Source organism: Bubalus kerabau, chromosome 2, assembly GCF_029407905.1.
Source record: "Bubalus kerabau isolate K-KA32 ecotype Philippines breed swamp buffalo chromosome 2, PCC_UOA_SB_1v2, whole genome shotgun sequence".
In the NCBI taxonomy this organism is placed as follows: Eukaryota; Metazoa; Chordata; class Mammalia; order Artiodactyla; family Bovidae; genus Bubalus; species Bubalus kerabau.
This window is the reverse complement of record NC_073625.1, coordinates 183,947,641-183,960,308: the sequence shown is the minus strand read 5'-3', so window position 1 is coordinate 183,960,308 and position 12,668 is coordinate 183,947,641. Positions and strand designations below refer to the sequence as shown.

The 12,668-nt window shown below is 45.3% G+C and overlaps 1 long non-coding RNA gene across 1 annotated transcript in view; it reads right to left on the bottom strand.

Annotated features, from left to right (window-relative positions):
• LOC129644195 (uncharacterized) overlaps window positions 1–8,932 on the bottom strand; it is a 169,421-nt gene extending 160,489 nt beyond the window's left edge. Inside the window, exon 1 of the long non-coding RNA XR_008710771.1 lies at window positions 8,547–8,932. This is a non-coding gene — a long non-coding RNA (uncharacterized LOC129644195). The remainder of the gene's footprint in view (window positions 1–8,546) is intronic.
• Window positions 8,933–12,668: the final 3,736 nt, after the last annotated feature.

Here is a 12,668-nt window from a genome sequence, read left to right as displayed (position 1 = left end):
GCTGTATAGCACAGGGAACTATAGTCAATATCCTATGGAAATGAAGATACAAAAAACAAAAACAATTCTCTGGTCCTGAAAATCGGATGGGGGCACCCTAGGTTTGAGTCTTCTTCCTCCCCCATTTCCAGTGCTTTGGCATTAGTCCAATTATTTATAAAATGGAGCTAATATCTAACCCATGGAATATGTATTTGTAGTGATTTCAGGTATTTATGGAGAAGGCAATGGCACCCCACTCCAGTACTCTTACCTGCAGAATCCCATGGACAGAGGAGCCTGGTAGGCTGCAGTCCATGGGGTCGCTAAGAGTTGGACACGACTGAGCGACTTCACTTTCACTTTTCACTTTCATGCATTGGAGAAGGAAATGGCAACCCACTCCAGTGTTCTTGCCTGGAGAATCCCAGGGATGGGGGAGCCTGGTGGGCTGCCATCTACGGGGTCGCACAGAGTTGGACACGACTGAACCGACTTAGCAGCAGCAGCAGGTATTTATATTTCTATAGTGGAATAATCTTTTCTGCAAATGTGTTTTATCTGAAAGAAATTAAAACTCCTTTTCAAAAAGCATTATATCCCCCATTAATCTTCTCTGGGAAGAACAGAGCAGGAATGGAAGACTGAGAAAGACCAGTCCAGGTCCTCTGCTGCCTTACACAGTTTTATACTCATTTTTACAAATGAGGAAATACAACTTGAGAGATTTAGTAATCTTCCCAAAACCAAACAGCTGTTGAGTGGCAGAACCAGGATCTGAACCAAGTCTGTTTACCTTCTAAGCCTAAGCCCTTATCTTAAAAAAAACTCAATAAATATTTATCTTTATCAATTATGTTACAGCCTAGTGATCCAGAATAAGACTGAGAGAAAAAGAAATAGCATTATTAATGCAACTGATCAAACTTTCTGGAGCAGCGGCCAGATTCCTGGCCATGCTTGGGGTTCAGCAGTGAACAAGACAAGAGGAGTTCTGCCTCCTGGGAAGCACATAGTTGGGAGGAGAAATGGGTGCAGGTTGAGTAATGAATTTCATCTTGCTGGGCCTCTGTTTCCTCAACTGGAAAATGGGAAGAGGTGTTCCTAATTTTATGAGATTATAATCAGCCCTCACATTCTCTGATGCCATATGAAGTGTTTGTTTTCCTGTCTCTTTAAAACTCAGCCACGCTATGAAATGTGATGAATGTTGTTAGCTGCTCCCCAAATCAACTGTTTCCACCCTTTTTCTCTGGTCAGGCCTTCCCGCCAACATAATTCATAATCAATCAAGTCACAGAACCTACAGGACACCAGCAGAAGAATGACAACCCTGGTTTTCCCGGAGCGCTGCTATCTACCTGGCCAAGTAAACTTAACTCACCTGGCCCAGCTGGCCATCCCTGGTTTCATATGGACACCATCTCAGACTTCCCTGGCGGGTCAATAGTTAAGAACACACCTGCCCGTACATTGGATTCGATTCCACATGCTGCAGAACAGTTAGGCCCATGCGCCACAGCTACTGAGCCTGCACTCTGTAAAGCCCGAAACCTGCAACCATGGAAGCCTGTGCACCTAAAGCCAGTGCTCCACAGCAAGAGGAGCCACCAAAGGAGAAGACTGCACACCCCAGCTAGAGAGTGGCCCTCACCTGCCACAGCTAGAGAAAGCCCTCGTGCAGCAACAGAAGGCCAAGCACAGCCAAAAATAAATAAAATAAAAGTTAAATTAAAAAAACCTCACCATCTCCGGCACAAACCTTGTTTCCCCATATTGTCTTCAAGTGACTCATTGAAATAACTACAAAAATATAACAAAGACATCAAATCAGGCATCCTCTGTCCCCAGTGCCTACTAATAAACAGTGTTCTCTCACTTTAATGATAAAGTATTTCTTTCAACCATTCTGCTGCCCTCGTTATTTTTCATTTTTGTTATTTGTATTGCCCACATCTGTAATACTTGAAAAACAGAACCCTGATTTAGGTTGTTCCAGACCCAACCTTTAGAAGTAAGGATTTTGCTGTTATATTTCTCTTTCCTTTAAAAATCATTTTCCTGCTTAAGTGAAATTAAGTCAATTATATAGGCATTTATCTTAATGATATTCATGAAAACAACACATAGAGGGCAGTAGTACAAGTTGGTTGGACTTAAGAACCTCTATTAGCACAGTTAAATATACATATAAACCAAAGCACATTCTGAGAGAGATTTCATCCCCTTTTCCCTCCCTCAGAACTACCCTCTATACACCAGATTCCTTAAAATGTAGGGAGGTGAAAAACCATGAGTGTAAAGAACTTGAGAGACCATTTCCCAGGGTCTCTGAGACAAAGCAAATGACTCAGTCTCTTTCAACCCACATGGTTGTTCATCTCTCTCTCATAATCACCATCTGCCCCTCAAGCCACAACTCCAAACCAGGGGAACTCCATATTGACTGATTCCAGTATCTAACTCAGCCTAGAGCATAGAGGCTGTGTTCAGCGATTGTTCAACAGATGGATGCGTGAGACCCTTCTGCTGAAAGGAGGGGTATGGGGACAGGAAGAAAAGGCTCAGATGGAAAGGGAAGAAGGAAGTTTAGGGAGAACTCTCAAGAGAAAGTTCAGGGATGAGCACAGCCTGCCCACTGAAAGACCACTTCTACACACTCCACATTCACCACCACAAGCTTCATGTTCCAGAGGCCAACATCCACTCAGGCCTGCAGCTTGCAAACCTGCAAGCCCAAGATTCGAGTCAGGCATTTCTGGGTCTGGAGTCCTGCTTCCAGAGAAACAAAGGGCTGTGAGGCTGTAGACAGCGAGTCAGGTATCCAGGCACTAGGACCCGACCAGGCTATACTGAAGGCAGATCTCTGTCTCCTCTGTGAAGCAAGGCGGTTTGAGCCAGAGAGTCAGAGATGCCCCGTAACCAACCCCTCCCCTCTGGGCATCTCCTTGGGGTTCTGTCACCCCCATCTCCAACCCCACCTCCCAGCCAGGAGGTCCGGTCTGGGAGCTGCAGGAGGGCTCCGCTGGTGCTCCGGCGCCCTCTAGCGGCGGTCCGCTCTAATGCCATCTCTCAGCCCTTCCTCCTTTCTCCCTCTCCAGTTCTGGGGATGCACTCGCCTTGGGCACTAGCCAGCCTGATTTTGTTCCTCTTCTCCAAGGAAGTGCCCTACAGAGGTTAGCATCTCTTGAAGAAGGAAGCTTTTTAGTCAATACACCTTAAACCTGAGAAGGTTGCTTCTAGAATTAACCTTAAGTACTACATTTCCCTCCTGATGTTTGAAGCAGCAGCTCTAGTTTTCTAAGTCAGAAGAAAGTCAGCAATATGATGTTCTGAGCCAGAGATGGAAAAGCAACATTTTAGAAAGTATGTTCTTTTTGAATGGATCTTTCATTTATGACAGAATAAAGGATTCCCCTGTGGATTTTCTTAAACTGGATACACATAAAATCTCTATTTACTTTATTGACTCAATTGTGACATTTAAAATAGACAGTTAGGACTGAGCATGAGCAATTCTTCACAAAACATGCACATTAACAGGGATGGCTGCAGACAATGACTTTGTTCAAATTGAATCACATCTATTGGGTAAATATTGCACTGGCTCCAAGAGAGAGCAAAATATTAAGACTCAAGACAGCCAGTGAAGGTAGGAGAGCCCTTCCGCCACCATCATCCCCGACTCGGACTTGGTCAAGATCATCAGTACCCATGGCCACAACCACAGCAATTATCTCCAGGGAATGTGAGTCTCTTCTCAGAATCAAGAGACTTGCTTAGTAATCAAGAGGGTTGCTTAGTGAGTTCCCTGATCTTGAGCATGTCATCTCTCTAAGGCTCAGTTCCCACCTCTGTCAAATTAAACAGCTGGAGTCAATAGATGATCCCCAAGCTCTCTTCTGGTTCTGACAGTCAAAGAGTCAAAGTGATATAATTGTTGTTCACAGTTCAGAGATAAGCCCACCACAGCCCAGCTTAGAGGAGCTCCTCCACCCATACAAGGGCACCAAAATCATAGGACAAGGATAAACCTTCCCAAATAAGTCATCCTTATCACCTTCCAGTCTTCAAGACTTGCCTTCAGTCCTTCTCTGTTTACTCAGTTAAAAACCTAGTGGTTCTCAAGATGCTTTCACTTTCCCAAGACTACAACTCCAAAGAAAAGACTTCCCAGCATTTGCTAACTTAGGGAAAACATATACTATATGTCATATATATTTAGTAGTTCGTAGCAGAAAGCTCCCACATAAATGTGATTTCTAGTACAGAAAAGACTAAAAGTATATGTAGGCATTACTATGTTTTTACTCTGCAGTCACAAGTTTTAGCAGATTGGTTGAAATTAATGCTAACTGAGGTTCTACTATATATTATCTATTTCAAATAACACAGAAAATATAACATTTTGCCTGACCCATTGATTGGGCTTTATTTTACCAACCTCCACAAGAACTTCTCACTCAAAGAAAGATATGTTACTCCAGCCCCCTTAATTTTGATAACATGCTTCCTCAAAAGAAAGACCATTCTAGAATTTTTAGGACATGCTAAAAAGAATTAAAAGTTCTATAATCTGTCTTTACTATCTACATTCAATCAGAAAGGCAAAGTTAAAGGCAATTCTATTATCATATACTGGCAGGTCAGTTTTAATGCACTATAGGATGGCCTTGCATTGGAGAAGGAAATGGCAACCCACTCCACTGTTCTTGCCTGGAGAATCCCAGGGACAGGAGAGCCTGGTGGCTGCTGTCTATGGGGTCGCACAGAGTCGGACTGAAGTGACTTAGCAGCAGCAGCAGGATGGTCTTGAACTATGTGACATTTTAAGTGCACTGAAACTTTTCTTTCTTGATAGATATTTTGTGACTCCAATATACTGGCTACTGTTACCAAGGAAATATGACTTTGGGTTACTGCAGGGATCCAAAGAAGCTTTTGTTTTTGTTGTTGTTGTTGCTTTTTATTAAATATTAACATGACAAAAATGGAAAAAGTAAATATAGAGAATAAATTCAGCCCCTTTTCAAAATGCACGAAATACAGATCCTCTGGTCACATCTCTGATTTAAAAATACAAAGATTTGTGAAGTGACTTTCCAAACTGGTTTAGAGACTTTCTCTCAACCAGTGAGGCTGGTACCACCAGAGTTCTCTTATTTTTTTGTTCTGGATTGAGGCCCCTGTGAAAGTATGGGACACTGATTATACACAATATTAACTACTAACCACCAATGTGTTTACCTCCAAATGGAAAAATCCTTTCTTTATGTGAATAAAGGTGGTTAAAGGTCCAGCGTATTATATCTCAGAAAACTGGCAAAGAGAAGATGCATGGTGCAAACTCTATAAATACCTTCAGCTGAGTTTCAAAAGATTCCAATATAGATGAGAATAAAGATTTCACCATTGACCTATTTTTTCCCCCCTCTGTGATTCCTTCTAGCTAGTAGAATCTAAAGGTTTTCAGTCATGATAGTGGACTCAATCATTGGATAATGAGAAGGATACAGCCTCTATTTCCTGCAATACTACATAAAACTACTCTGGAAACAGATAACAACTTTGCCTCCCACTAACTAAAGTACAATATTTTAAAATCAGATGCCCACATGCAGATCAAGAAACCTGTCGGACAAGGCATTTTTGAATCAGAACCTCCAGAAGCAGGGTCTCCTTAAGACAAATCAATGATTCAAGCAAAATGCCATGCTACTACCAGAGACCTGAAGATAAACAGGAAGTCTGTAACAACCTAGAGGGGTGGGATGGGGAGGGTGATGGGAGGGAGGTTCAAGACAGTGGGGGACATATGGCTGATTCATGTTGATGTTTGGCAGAAACCAACAAAATTCTGTAAAGTAATTATCCTTCAATTTAAAAATAAATAAATCAATAAAAAGAAACACACAAATCTCAGAGCAACTATTTTTAAAGAGATATTCAGAAACTGTAGGAAACTACTTGTCTTATGCTGGGAAGCTCACTGCTCCCAATAAATTATGCCAGGATGAGCACTCACAGGAATGGCATAGGTTTGACGTCCGTGAACCTTTTCACAGGGTAACGCATTAGCAGACCTTTGGTTCCATTATAGGAAAGCTCTTCTGATTGATGGTTTTCCTGGTGGCTTGGTAATAAAGAAGCCACCTACCAATGCAGGCGACTTAAGGGACGAGGGTTTGATCCCTGGGTTGGGAAGATCCCCTGAAGAAGGAAATGGTAACCCACTCCAGTATTCTTTCCTAGGAAATCCCATGGACAGAGGAGCCTGGTAGGCTAAGTCCATGGGGTTGCAAAAGAGTCAGACACAACTTAGTGACTAAACAACTTCTCATTGAACCATTTAAAACCAGCCCAGGATTCAACAGCCACTCCCACTATGGAGGGATACTTCTTTTTATGTAATGCTTAGGGGAAATCACCTAGTTTTCATGCGGTTTGAGTTTGGTCCTATAAAACCCTCAGAAGTTCCCTCCAGAGATAAATGAGGAGATCCTGGCCTTTATTAATATGCACAATGAACACAAGTGTCCTGGCTGGACTTGCCAAACCTATTTTTATCCACCTCCCTACATGTAGGTACCTTTCATCTGCTCTGAACTCAGACCTATCTATTAGAGTGACTTTGTCAGTCTTTCTTTAAAAATGGACTGATAATAAAATGAATTTAACCTAGAAGCAGCAGTTTAGTAAGGGAAATGAAAACATCAGAAGTTATCCAATCACAACCACAGCCATCCAGAGCTCTGTCTTATCTGCTGGGTAATAAAAACAGAACCTTCCTAAGCTTAAAGAACATCAAATGAAGTAAGCAAAGTTGTTTGCCTCTGGCTTTTGAGGGGATCGTTATGAAGCATAACCAGTCAGTCAGTTCAGTCGCTCAGTCATGTCCGACTCTTTGTGACCCCACGGACTGCAGCACACCAGGCTTCCCTGTCCATACCAACTCCCAGAGCCTACTCAAACTCATGTCCATTGAGTTGGTGATGCCATCCAACCATCTCATCCTCTGTCATCTCCTTCTCCTCCCGCCTTCAATCTTTCCCAGCATCAGGGTCTTTTCAACCAGTGTACATGAAGTACAAAACAATGGCATGGATTTGAAACACCTGTATTCTAGGAAAGTTTTTTATTTTTTTTTTCCAGGGGTGGGGGGAGTGGGAAAGTGCAGGGGGGAGGTTGTTTTAACATAAAGCAAAAAAGTAAAACACAAAACCGGTCCTTGAGAACAGAGATTGTTAAGAGGGCAATAAAGAGAAAGAATGGGGAGAAAAGCACATCTCCTCTGAAGTGAAGGTAGCTTTTCCAAAAGAATAGGGTTTAGTATCAGTTTCAGGAGAACACTTTAAAATACCTTGGACAGCTCAAAACTCCTGGTTAGGAAACCAAAAACCAAGTGAGCCACAGCAGTGCTTTAAAAATCCTGGCAAAGCAGCAAGAGGATGAGGAGCTGATTCTGCATAGTTTTGAATACAGGAGGAAAGAAGCAGAAGCATCAGCTCCAAAAGGCATTAAAATCCTCTGGCATCAATGGGTCAGTTGCAGGGGGGGCGTGGGTGGAGGGTATGTCTCTGTTAAAGTCTCCCAGGACACTTATCCCTCCGTACACCACCGCACTACCATTCGCCCTTCCTCCCTCCACCTCCGGAACCCCGGGAGCAACACTTTTTAAGCTCGAGCCCCTAGGGACCATCTCTTCAACCTGGATTCTTCCGGGAGCCTGGCAAGTTCGGAGGCTGGAAGTCAGGCTTCCAAGGCCGCTAGAGGAGCGGTGGGACCTGGAGGAAGGGTGGGGGAACTGAAACCTTTTTTAAAGCCCACCCTCGTCCTTCAAGGCGAGGGAGGAACGGATCTTCCTAACAGCACTTTTCAGACGTCAGCCTCCTCCCCAAACGACGGTGATCATTACACACTTGACCCCGCAGGTACCAACTCCTAACTGTCCCCTTCAATTTCACCCTAAAGGTCCTTGGGCTTCTGTGACCGCTTTGGTCCCGACCTCTTCAGTGGGCTCGGCCAGCGCTTCTGAGGTCCCTCAGTCCCAACCCCGTTCCCTCCCCGTGGTACTTTAACTATTTAATAGAGGAGGGAGTGCAGAGGGACGTGGCTGAATCAAGGAAGCTGAGGACCAAGGACGAGTTTTAAGCCAGAGAGCCCGAAATACAATCAAGTATTATCGCACCCTATCGTAAGGCGGGTAGGGAGGAGGAGGGGAGGTTAGGAGGCTGAGAAGCTGAGTCTCACCGCGGCGCTCCAGCCCCGGGACCCCGCACAACCCCCACCCGCATCCTCCTCGCTTTCCCGCCGTCAGGAGGATAGATTCTGCTCCGCCGGGTCCCGATTCCCTCTGGACTGGCAGATCCACCCCCTCCCCAACCTCCACCAGCCGAGCCTGCCGGGCGGAGGAGAGGGGCGAGGGAAGGGACCGAAGTTCCCCTGGACCAAGACGCTGCGCGCAGCTCTTCCTAGACAGCAGCGCCAGCTCGGAGTGTAGCCCCGCACCTCAAAAGTTGGTCTCCGGCCGCAGCCCGGTACGCGGTGCAGGGTCCCGACCAACTTACCTGGCGCGGGCCCCGAAGGCGGACTGGGCTTCGGCGGGCGACCTGAACGCAGCTGTGGTGCGGCCGGGGGCGGGGACGCGGTCGGACTCGGGGGGTCGTGCCGCCCTCCCCTCGGGCTCTTAGGCAGCTCAGCAACCGCGGAACGAAGAGGCGCCGAGCTGGGAGTTCGGGCTGCGCGGGGACCCGGGCTCCATGCCGGGGGCGGGGGCGGAGCCGCTCGGCCCTCGCTCACCCCGGCAGAGAGGTGGGGGCGCTGGGGAGGGGGGCGGAGCGGAAGGGAGGAAGCAGGGCGCGACCCCGCGGCGGGGAACTAAGGCTCGACAGAGAGCTTCCACCTTCTGACGAAACCCGCGGGCCCCACCGCCCGCGCGCTGCCGGCTCTGAGGCCTGGGAGCGAGCGCCCCCTGGGGGCCTCGGAGGAGGGCGCGGCCGGGAGCCGAGGGCGCTGCCCCGCCCTCCGGGAGCGGATCCTGAGCAGCTGTTGAGTCCTGGATAGCGGTCACGCTGGTGGCAGCTGCAGCCCTAGCTCCCCGCGAGGCCCAGTCGCTCACCTCGGAATCCTGGGGTCAAGTTACCCTAGAGACCTCCTCTTCATTTCAGAGGAAATCGGAAATATCTGGAAAGAGGTAGCAGTGATGCTACTCTTTGCACACATTCCTGGAAACTTCTTGGATGGATGCTCAACTGCCACCAAAAGCGGTGACGAGATCGCTCATCTCTGAATCCTCTATGTCTACAAGACTGCTTGGCATATGGTAGGAGCCTGGTAGTTATATTTTAGTAAATAAATGCATGAATAAATGAATGGACATTGAGGCTCTTTTTCATCTCATAATATCTTCCGGAATACATCCACTTTACAAATAATATAAGATAATGAAATGCTTGGGGAATACCACTGCTTAAAAATAAGCATAAACATGCCATCTTATGTTAAGAGGTTAACCATGACCACATGTTATGAAGCACTTTAGAAAGAAAGTGTGACTTTTGACTTTTCTGCTCCAAACTAAGGTCAAATTCAGGCAAGTGAGTGAGTGCTTCAGGTGTATACTGTGAGCTGCTCTTGATTGTTTCCACAATTGTAGATAAACTAGACAGTTAGATTCTCCCAGCATAGAAGGTATTGTCAGAACTACACATTGGACTTCAGAATCCATTTGGGATGACATGGAGGATATTACACACAATGTGGACAGGGAGACAGGGACATAGCTGGGTCTTCCTCCCCATCTTCTGAAGGCATGTCTAACAAGACCTCTCTTCATTTAAAGAGGTTATCAGCCAAAGCCTTTACCAACCACAGTGTTCTAAATTTCATAGGCCAGAAAAGAAATAATTGGATGAGGAACAGGTACCTCACTCATGGTTCTGTAGAGCCAATTAGAAAGATCTTTGAGAGGCAGAGGAAGAGACTTCAGAAAGAAAAATATAATATTTCTCTTCCCCCAGGTTACCTCTCAAGTATGCCATTTTGAAGGTCTGGAGACCTTCAGCTGCCGGTGCCAGCCGGCAAAGTCGATCAGGTCCCAAGAATGTGCACGGCGGGGCTGAGAAAGGAAACTAAAGCCAGAGAAGTCTACAACAAAGATGGGGTCGAGAGGTTCAGACACGTCTCCACAAAGGGACGCAGTCTGACACCAACCTTAGTTAGCATCTCATATTTATACAGAAGAGCGTGAGAAAGACAAGACAGTTAACATTTTCTTTGTTTGACCTACACATCTTACAAACAGTCACAAGAAATCTTGAGAGCATAGGAATGGCACCCTGTTATTATTTCTTACACCAGATAACATTTCTCTGTGCATGAGAAGTTTGCACAGAACTCCAGGTGCCTGCAGTAAATAAGCGCCTAATCTCTGGGGTGGCGGGACAGAGAGCTATGTTTGCAAGCAAACCCTCAAGGACTGAGGCAGCTCCCAGAGCTGTGTCCTTCGGACAAAGGACCCCGTTCTCACGGGCAGCTCCCCGCATTCAGCCACAAAATATCAACCCTGAAAAGAAACTTAGGGAGCTTGTCTGTATAGTAATTGCCTTTGATTCACTTTGATTGGAGAAACTTGGATCAGGTGGTTAAGCACAAGTCAATCATTGTGGCTTCACAGGATTCCCTTGATGCTACGGCCTTCCACAGAGCTGGGGAGCATTCACTGCGCTCTGCTGCACTTCTAGAGCCGAAGTGGAGCTCCGCCTGATCCACAGCAACTGAGCATGAGACACAGGATGGTCCCCTAAAGGAAATTCATTGTCATACTACAAGAAAATGAGGAATAGATGCTGTGCAGGCAAAGTCAGCATATGTTTACTGAATGTGGAAATACCAAGTAAGAAAATATTCCTTTCCAGTTTAATAAAGAAGTAGCCTTGGAGATGAAGTTGAGCTGGATTGAATTTGCAAAAATGAGGGAATGAAAAAGGACAGTGATTATGTATTTCCTTGCATGTTGGTTGTGTCCTCTGAAATCTAAGTCCCATGAAAGCAAGTGATAGTCTGTTTTGTTGTCTTGTGATCACAACCCTAATGCCATTACAATATCTGTCACTTAGCAGATAGTCAATAAACATTTGTTAAATTTACAAAAATGCCTTGGCGTTTATTAAGCACAAGCATCTTATAGGAAAAGGAATTAAGATGAGAGAAAAGGCATTAAGGTATGTTGATCATGTACTGTTTCCAGGCAATCTGTAAGCTACTCTGTTGACCACCACCAATTGCCCACATAGATTTTATTATCTTTACAAAAAACCCAGGGTTTGGGTGGTCAGAATGCACAGACCAGAGAACATAGTGTTGATGGAAGCAGGCTCTGAAAGCACAACTAAAAATGACATACCCAGGAACCACAGGGCAAATTACAGACAGAACCACAGAGAGAGTCCAGTATAACCATTGTTAGTCCCTGTGCTAAAGGCACAAACACACAAACTGAACACAGCACCACTACTTGTGACAAATATGGTTTCCTCTGCCAGCAGGCTTCAGCTTCCTAATTAGAAACAGTTGCCTGCAAACCAGTGTGCAGAACACACGTGCAACGCTATGCCAGAAATTTGGATTTTATTTTTCTCAAGGAAAAAAATTACACTGAAGGTAAATTCAAAGAGGCTCTCTGCCAGGCACAGAAAGCAAAATTCTCTCCCACCTCACCCATGGAACTAAGAGTCCAGCCCATCTCTATAAATGAAGATCTATAACCAGCTCATGAACTCAGGTCACAGTCACTACAAGTTGCTCATTCGCTGGAGTCCCTTCAACAACTGTTACATCAAAACCCCCGATCTGTATCACTCACCGCCTTCCAACTCTCCTCTTCGTGGATTCTGAGCTGCTGGGCTCTACAGACATAGTTAAAATGATCTAAAGAAAGCCACAGGGTCACGGCGCCATTGGCATTCCCAAGCCGCAAAAGGAGCCTCCAGTTCTGTGCAGATCCTCTCACTGGGTCTCTGTTTGATAACTGAAGGGGAGGCATTTGCTTACTGTCCTATGCCCGTATGAAAGGCACCCCTCCCATCAGTGTGACAAGTGCAATACTGGAATGAAGCCAGGAAATGAAAAGGAAAAAATGTGGATTCTTACCAATGCAATTGATCCCATTTTTTTAAGGGTAACAGATGATGAAGGGGAAAAACAGACAGATAATCAGTACCCTGTATTGAAAACCTTGGATTCTTCCCTGAATGAGTCAGGGTGAGCATTTTGTTTTGAAATTGAATTCCTATTTTCGTTTTTTCTTTCTTTCTTATCTTTTCTTTTTTACATCCTCAACCAGTCAAAGAGACTGCTATAAATAACAGGACTTATTTTGGAGACTTTGGATCAGAAAAGAATCTTGCATTCCTCCCCCTAGGGTTATTTATATATATAAAATGTGTTCTTTTTTCTATTTAGGTGATTTTGAGAATTGACTGATATGTCTTCCTCTGGTGTTTCTATATATGCCTGAAATGGGTTGTGTTACTGGAAAGCAGAGAGGAATGCTCTAAGAAAGTCCTTCTAAGATGCTGAGAGTCAAGGGAGAACTGATACGCACATTCCAACCTTGTGTCAAGATGATATCTTCTACTGTCGTTCTTGTATGTGAAGACCTCAGGCACCTATCCACCAGTCACAATCTC